At 37.8% G+C, this 9,076-nt stretch overlaps 1 pseudogene; it reads right to left on the bottom strand.

The window, feature by feature from the left end:
• Positions 1-1,583: 1,583 nt before the first annotated feature.
• Positions 1,584-1,701, bottom strand: LOC116904739 (annotated as a pseudogene).
• Positions 1,702-9,076: the final 7,375 nt, after the last annotated feature.

Genomic DNA, 9,076 nt, shown 5'->3' with positions numbered 1-9,076 from the left:
CTAGTTAGGGGTGGGGTAAGCTCTCTTGTTTTCACACACCCCAGGCTATCCCTCCCCTGATGACAAAGAAAGATGTGGGGTCAGTTCTATCAACCCTCTGTCATCGACATGGCTCTGGGGAGTATCCAGACCAGGGGTGTCCACTGGCCTTTGGTGGTAATAGATCCTTGCTGCTATAGGGCCACAGACCCAGACATGGCCCACAGTGGCAGCACAGGACAGGACCCCACCATGGTCCCAGCTAGTATTACAGGCTCCTGGTAACAGGCTGTCCCTCACTACCCTTGAGTCTTTAGTTCTGCCTCTCTTCATTGTGACCACATTCTTCTGTTTCTCTTCCATTTCTCCACTATTATTTGCTTCTTTTAGTGATACTCAGCGTCTCTGAGTATCTGAGGGTCTGCGGTCATCCCAAGAATATTTTCAGGAGTGATATTCTCCACCCATGTATCACAGCACTGGTCAAGGTTCATTTGAGAACAGTCTACCCTGCCCCAAATTCCCAGACCTTCAGCCAGACTGATGATCGTCTCAAGCTAGAACTCTGTCCAGACCCCATGGCTCTGGACTGGCTGTTGTCCTCAGATTGCTCCTTGCATGAACCTGCCTGTGCTGCCCCATTCAGAAGATTTCTGTCCCAGGCTCATTTCAATCCATGGTCCATTTTAATAGGCAGCGTTGTCTTCTCTTCAGCTTACTCCCCACCATTGAATCCATTCTAGACGTATACTGCTCCAAGTCATTTCAAGATCACTTTTTACAGTGTGCATTAGATTCTTTTTTTTTTTGCATTTTATTTTTTTCTTTTAATCCAATTTTATAACCCTTAAGACAAAGTTTTTCTATTAGAAATAAAATTACCTCATAGCCATAAGTTACACATTTTCTAGAAATAATTGCCACAAAATACATTCTTTAAAAACAGATTAAAATCATTAAACATCTTACAATTACAATTGATTAAGTATTTAGTTTTTTGGAACTTATATTTAACCAAACAATTCTTGTCTATCTTTCTTTCCACAAGCCCATTTTAACACAAAGGCAATAATTCTCTTGTTTTAGATTATTAAAGTTTAAGCAGGTCAAGTGTATAGTAGTAAGTTTCTCCTTGTACTTTGCTGAGGACAATCTAGATTTACTAAGGAATAGATCACCGGTCTTATGCCTCATTTTTGACATCTTGATCAGCTAGACTGGCTAATCATCTGTTCTCTGTCATAATAGAATCGCATGGTCTTTATTATAACCCTTTTATTTCCTGGTGCACACTGAGAATCTGTCACCTCGTCCCTAGGTCACAAGATGAAGGAACTCAGGCTTGACTTGGAGTGAATGTTTCCTTTGATCATTAACTTGTCCCAAACGTAATTTTTTCATCTTTATTAACTTGAGTATTTCTTATTTACATTTCGATTGTTATTCCCTTTCCCGGCTTCTGGGCCAATATCCCCCTAACCTCTCCCCCTCCCTTTCTCTATAGGTGTTCCCCTCCCCATCCTCCCCTCATTACTGCCCTCCCCCAAACAATCATGTTCACTGGGGGTTCAGTCTTGGCAGGACCAAGGGCTTCCCCTTCCACTGGTGCTCTTAATCACTCAGCTGTTCACAGGCCAGAACACTGAGCTTAGACATAGTCTCCTCTCTGCCACCTACTGACGCACATGTGACACAACACCCACACACAGATCTAGGAACAGACAATATCAATAAATCATTGAATGTCAGTGGGATTTCAGTCTCTATGATTAAAGATTTGTACAACACCAAAATAAACAACAACAACAACAACAACAACAACAACAGACAAATACTATTTTCAAAGGAAAGACTAATTACCAAAGAATAATTAGCTAATCTTTTCTCGACTTTTAAACTAGACCAGGAGATTCCAAAGCTCTGGCCAAGCATCAACATATAGATGATTTTGACAAGACCGCAGAGCCATTGTTTCCAATCGTAGGAGGAATTAATCAATACTGTTTAGTTTTACTTAACCTAACGTCTTAAAGGTTGAAAAATGCTTTCAAATAATGAAAGCAATTCAAGTTCTATGAAGAATACCATTGGAAGTTTGAAATGGATGGTATTGAATTATTTGTATAGGTGATTTTCAATAGCATAGTCATTTCACAGTATTAATTCAAACATGTTATGACTGCAGGAAACCTCTGTAATTTTTTATGTATTCTTAAATAAATTTTATTTCAGTGCTTTTAAAGTTCACTATAGTAGTTGTACATTCCTTGTTTTATTCTTCTTTCCAGATTATTCATCAACATACCCACTCCTTATCTTGTATTAATTTTCATAAAATTCTCACCTATTATATAATGTCATCTCAGTAATTCTCATATAGGTCTCTTTTTAAAATGAAGATTTTTTTCCAATACTGTCAAAATTTTTTTGGTACCTACAATTCCAAAACCTTTCAAGTTGCTTACAAAAGTAATGATTAGGTCAGATCTTTTAAATCTAGAGTGAGGAAGAAAAGGAAGAGGAAACAAACATCTTCTGAAGTAATAACAGATCTTTGCGGGGAGTTACTACGATATTTTTCTTTTATTAAAAATACTGATACTATATATCCTGATTATAGCTTGCCCTCCCTTCTTCCTCTAAGTTCCTCCCTATCTCCTCTACTTTCCTGATTCACTCCCTTTCTGTCCCTTATGAGAGAAGAACAGACTTCTAAGAATTAGCTACCAGACATGACAAAATAAAATATAGGCAAATGAAGCAAAAATTATGATACTAAGGTCAAACACACTAACCCAACAGGAGGAAAAGGGTTCCTAGAACAGGCACAAGTGTCAGTGACCCACTTATTTGGTGTCCCATAAAAATATTAAGCTAATAGTTCAAACAGAGGGACTGTTGTAGATCCATGTAGGCCCTGTCCTTGCAGTTTCAGTCTCAATGAATTCATATGCCCCTTGCTTAGTTGATTCAGATGGCCTTGTTCTCCAGGTGTCCTTAATCCCCTTTTACAGTCTTTGTACCTTTCTTCTACAGGGATCTCTTATGGAAGTGAATGAAGCAGGGTGATACAGAGTGAAAGCCGTGTAGAGAGACACAGTTGCAGGAAAAAGTCATGAAAGATGTTGACTTACGTTTAGGGCTAGCTGAAAGTTCCCCAGCAAAAAGTCAGCAACATTAAAATATACAGATGTCTCTGTGTCTTTATCAATAAAAACCATCCAGGACCCCAAAAGCCTTGCTATAAGACCTGAGCTATGAGTGGAACAATTTGATGAAGAGCTCTATTTAGGGTCTTTCTCTGTAAAGTGTCTGGTTGTGGGTCTCTGCGTCTATTCACCTCTGCTACTAGAGGAAGCCTCTCTGATGATGACAGAACAGGGCATTGATATTTGATCATAAGAGAATATCTTTAGAAATTATTTTATTGACTTTTTAAAGATCACCAACGTTTAGTTTTATTCTAGGTCTCTGGGTTACCTAGTCTCTGGTTCTTAATTCCCCAAGCACTGTTTGGTGTGGTTTTCTTCTAGTGGAATAGGCTACAAGTAAAAACAGACATTGCTTGGCTTCTCCCAAAGATTCTGGGTCACCATTGCCCTAGCAAAGACAGATTGCCTATTTAAAACATACTGTAGGTCAAAGGCTTTGTTCCCGAGTTGGTCTCAACATTTGCCTTTTACTAGCCTGCAGGGTACCTTCCCTTACCAAAGCCACTAGAATGTAGTATAAAGACTCCATGGATGCACCAGTTAGCTCCTCCATGATCAATGAATTATGTGGGTGTTGTCTTCAGCCATGGGCCCACTGTCAGTTTGCAGCCCTTTGTCTTAGCAGCAGCCTGAGTTTTTGGATGATTTCTGTGGGACTCCCTTGTCAAAACTCAAATAAATGTAAGTCAGTTCTGCCACTGCCACTGTGTCTGGCTAGAAAAATGGCCAGTTGAGACTCTGCATTACCCATTACTAGGACCCTCATTAGGAACATCATAGTTTCCAGAACATTTCCACAGTATAAGGTTTCCAATCCCACCAAATGTTTCCCATTTCTAGCAATCTCCACTCCATCTCAACCCTCAAATGATCTCCCCTGTCCACCCCATCGCCACCTGTCCCCACTCAGCTGCTAAAGCCATTTAATGTCTTCCTCCCAGTAAAAACCACGAGACCTCCTAACCCTCTGTTTCTCAACATTCCTAATGCTGTGACACTTTATTTAATATAGTTGTTTATGTTGTGGTAAGCCCCAGCTTTAAAATTATTTTTTGCTGTTACTTCATAGCAGAAATTTTGCTACTGTTATGAATTATAATGTAAGTAGCTCATATGCAGGATATCTGATATGCAACTACTGTGAACTGGCCATTTAACCTCAGTGTGGTGTTTCGGTAGAAGTTAGTCTTTGAGGGCATTGTCTAGGCCTCCTTGGTCCCAGATAACTTCAGAGTGTTATGTCTGCTCTAGTCCAATTTAGCTCTCAGTGAAAGACACAGAGACCTGGTAGTTTTTATTAACAAGCTGCGAGCACTCATATCTGGACAGCTTCTGAATTATTCTCACCCAACTAACCTGCTAATACTCAGACAAATACTTGCCCGGCTTCTTGGTCTTATAGTTGCTCTCCTCCCCTATGGTGACCCTTGCATGCATTCTCCCTTTTCCTTCATGTGGCTTCTAACACCTTTTCTTCCTAATGTCCTTCTCTCCCATACCCCCCATCTCTTTGGGATTCCTTCACACCTCAACTGTAATTGAGCTCCCACTCTATTCTTCTGCCCAAAGTGAATAGGCTGATCGTCCTTTTTACTTAAACCAATCAGGTGTGATGGAAAGTCGTTCTTACAACACATAGAGACTACAACCAGATGTGGGGCATAGAAATCAGTATCTGAATTCACAGAGCACAAAAACTATCCCCCAACATGTTTCTCAGCCACTTGAGATTCTTCTCTTGAGAATTCTCTGTTTAGAAGTTTACCCCATTTGGAAATGGATTATTTTATTTTCAGAAATCAAGGTTCTTGACATATTTTGGATATAAGCACTCTTTCTGTCTTTGGAGTTGGTAAAAAATCTTATCCTATTCAGCAGGGTGCTGCTTTGTCCACTTGATGGTGTCATTACAGAAGCTTTTCAGTTTCATGAGGTTGCATTTATAAATTGTATTTCTTAGTGCCTGAACTATCCACACTCTGTTCAAAAAGTCTTCTGTGCCAATGGGTTAAAGGCTATTTCCTACCTTTACTTCTAGCAGATTCAGTGCATCTGTCTTTATGTTAAAGTTTTTGACCCATGAGCATCAGATTTTTCCATCTTCTGATATCTTTTTCAACTGCTTTCTTCAAAGATGAAGTTTTAAAAAAAAAACAGATGAAGTTTTTTATTATATGTTTCCTTTTCACTGACTCGGTTTGATTTTACCCCAAGACATTTGCATTATTTTAGGCTATTGTGAAAGGTGTCATTTTTCTTTCTTAGTTCATTTGTCATTTGTATATAGGAGATCTACTGATTCTTAGTTTTTAATTCTCCTAATATTCTGCAAGTGTTTATTAGCCAAAGGAGTTCCCCAGTGAAGTTTTATTAGGTAACTTATACATACTATCACTTTTTTCTTCAAATGATGAAACTTTGATTTCTTTCATATTTATCTCCCCTTGTTCTCCTTCCCTTTTCTTATTGCTCTAACTAGAACTTCAAGTACTATATTGAATATATATGGAGAGAATGAGCAGTGTTGCCTTGCTCCTGATGTTAGTGGAAATGCTGTAATTTTCCAATCATTCATTTTTCTATGGATGTAGATTTGCTGTCAATTGCCTACATTATATTTATGTACGTCCCTTGTATTCTTATTTTCCCCAGGAATTTTATCATGAAGGAGTGTTAGAATGTATCAAAATACCCACAAGGTCATCTCATTGAATGCAGAAAAGACCTTTGTTTCTATTTTATCATTTTCATCATCAAGGTTTTTTATTATTTCTTACCTTCTATTCCTCTTTAGTGTGATTTCTTGTTGTTTCGGGTGCTGTTAAGTTGCTAGTATGATGTCTCTGTGGGATTTTTTTGTTTTTTTTGAGGTAAACATTTAGTGCCACGAACTTTCCTCTTAGCATCACTTTCACTGTAGCCTACAATTTTAAGTATGCTCTCTATTCAATGTCACTGATTCCTAGAATGTATTTAACTTTTTTCTTTCTGTCTGTCTTGACTCATTTATTCAGTCAAGAGAAGAGTTGTTCTAGTTCAATGAGTTTGTAGACTTTCCATTGTTCATTACATATAGCTTTAATCTATGGTAGTCTGATAAGATAAAGGAAATTATGTTAAATTTTTGTAACTGTTGAGACTTGTTTTGTGTCTGATTATAAGGTCAGTTTTGGAGAAATTCAACCGGGTGCAGAGAAGAAATTATATTAGTTTTTGTATATGCAAAATGTTCTGTAAATATTTGCTTGGTCCTTTGGTTTATAAAATCTCTCAGGTCCAGTATTTCTGTATTTAGTCCTTGTCTAGATGACCTATCCATTTGTGAGAGTGACTTATTAATGTCCCCCAATTTTTTGTGTGAGTGTCAGCAGATAATTTAAGCAGTAATGTTGTTTCCTTTACAAATATGTGTGTCCCTGTGCCTGGGTAATAGATATTAAGAATCAAAATGTCATCTTGGCAGACTTTTCTTTGATAAGTATAAAATGTCCTTCCATATCTCTTATGGTTAGTTCTTATTTCAAGCCTATTTTGTTAGATATAAAAACGGCTACACCAGTATGCTTTTTAAGTCCACTTTTTTGAACATCTTTTTCAAATTCTTTACCCTAGGGTAATATCTATTCTTGATATTGAGGTATGATTTTTGGATACAACAAAGGTAGTGTTCGGCTTTCACATCCCCTGTTAGTCTGTGTCTTTTTATTGGGGAGATTAATCCATTTATATCAAAAGATATTAATGAACAATGATTGTTGATTCCTGTTATTTTGCTGCTGCTGTTAGTAGTGGTAGTGGTGATGGTGATGGTGATGGTGATGGTGGTGGTGGTAGTGGTGGTAGTGGTGCTGTGTTCATGGGCACACACGTGTGTGTGTGTGTGTGTGTGTGTGTGTGTATGTGTGTGTATGTCTGTGTTTCCTTTCTTTTGACTTTGCTCATGTGAGATTTATGTATTGTCCATGTTTTCATGGGTGTAGTTAATATCCTAATTATGGAGTTTTTTCTAGTTCCTTCTATAAAGCTAGTTTTGTGGATAGTCTAAATTTGACTTCTCATGAAATACCTTGTTTTCTCCATCTACGTTGATGAAAAGTTTTGGTATAGTAATCTAATCTGGCACTGTGGACTCTTAGAGTTTGTGGCACATCTTTCCAGAACTTTCTGTGTTTTAGAGCCTTCATTGAGATCAGGTATAATTCTAATAGTTTTGCTCTTATATGTTATTTATTTTCTTCCATTACTGTGTTTTATATATTTTCTTTGTTCTGCATATCAATATTATTATGTGGCTGAGTATACTTTCCTTTCTGGTCCAATCTATTCAGCAGTCTGTATGCTTCCTATACCTTTGTAGGCATCTTCATCATTAGGTTAGAAAATTTTCTTCTATGATTTTGTCAAATATATTTTTCTGGGACTTTGAGCAGAGTTTCTCCTTTTTTCTCTCTAACATTGTTCTCATATTTTGTCTTTTCATAGTTTCTCATATTTCTTGCATGCTTTCTTAAAGAGTTCTTAGATTTAACCCTTTCTTTGGCTAAGATATCAAATTCGTCTAGCACTTGAGATTCTCTCTTCTATTGTTTGTATTCTGTTAGTGAAGCTTGCTTCTGTAGTTCCTGCTTGAATTCTTTATTTGTTTTTCTCTTTCAGAATTGCCTATTTGGGTTTTCGTTATTGTTCTATTTCTAATTTCAAGTATTGAACAGTTTTATCCATGTTCTTGCTCTATTTGTTTGTAGTTTCAGGTATTTTTAAAGGATTTCATTATTTTTCCTTTAAGGATACCCATCATAATATTAAGAGTTGTTTTAAGGTGTTTTCTGCTTCAGCTATGTAATATCCAAGACCTTCTCTGTTAGGATTGCTGGGCTTAAGTAGAGATATATTGTCCTGGTTGATGTGGAGTGTGCTTTTATGCTAGAATTTTGGCATCTGAACTTGGGATGAATAAAGGTGTAGGTGATGATTTCTGGATTTATCTTTGTTGGGTGAGTGTTTCCTGATTTCCATTTTCTGTCTGGATATTTAGGGAATATGATAGCTGGGTCTTACCTGTATTCCTGACCTATTCAACTGATGTTTTCAACAGGGAATTCCTGCTGGTGTTAGAAGATGGGATACTGGAATGAGTTTGGTGAAGGAAGTTTGGAGGTCTTTGTGATTCATTGGTAAAGGGGTCAGAGAGGAAATGGTGACCACAGCAGATTTCTTGCTTCATAGCTGCTACAGAGCTGGGATAAGACTGGAAGGATTGAGTATCAGGAGCAGTAGAAGGGGTGTGGGTCTTCCTCCTACTTCTTGTCTTGGGAAGAGTGGCCTTGGGTTAGCGGGTTGCTGAGATTTATATGCAGGACAAAGCAACAAGTTGGGTAGGGATATTAGGAGGAGGGGATGATCTGTGTCATTCACAAGTGATGTGCGCAGAAGTAAGGGGAAGAAATGCTGCATTGGTTTTCTGTTGCAGTCAGTGCTGGGTACTAGACTGAAAGACTGATCTGTCAGTAGCCTACTTTAGTTCTCTGATAGATGTCACCTTGTTTTAGCAGGGAGTGCCTGCTGGAGTTAGAGGATGGAATACAACAATGACTTGGAGGAGGGAGGTTAGGAGCGAATGATCTGTGGGATGAAGAGATGTGGTCAGGGGTGATGGAAGGCTGTAGCTTGTATTCTGTTTTGGAAGTGATATGAAGGAGGCTTGTAAAATTAGGTACTAAATCATAGCATCATTTTCCAGAGTAAAATGAATACTGATGAATAAATGAGGTATTAATTTTGATACATCATTTAATGAGAAATAAACTTAAGTAAATGTGTAACTATAAAATCAAAATAAAGTTGAGGACAACAAAAGAAGTTGCATATTGTGAATGAATGTACAT

This window comes from Rattus rattus, chromosome 6 (genome assembly GCF_011064425.1).
Source record: "Rattus rattus isolate New Zealand chromosome 6, Rrattus_CSIRO_v1, whole genome shotgun sequence".
Lineage (NCBI taxonomy): Eukaryota > Metazoa > Chordata > Mammalia > Rodentia > Muridae > Rattus > Rattus rattus.
Note: the sequence above shows the minus strand (reverse complement) of the source record. Positions and strands in the feature narration are given on the sequence as shown.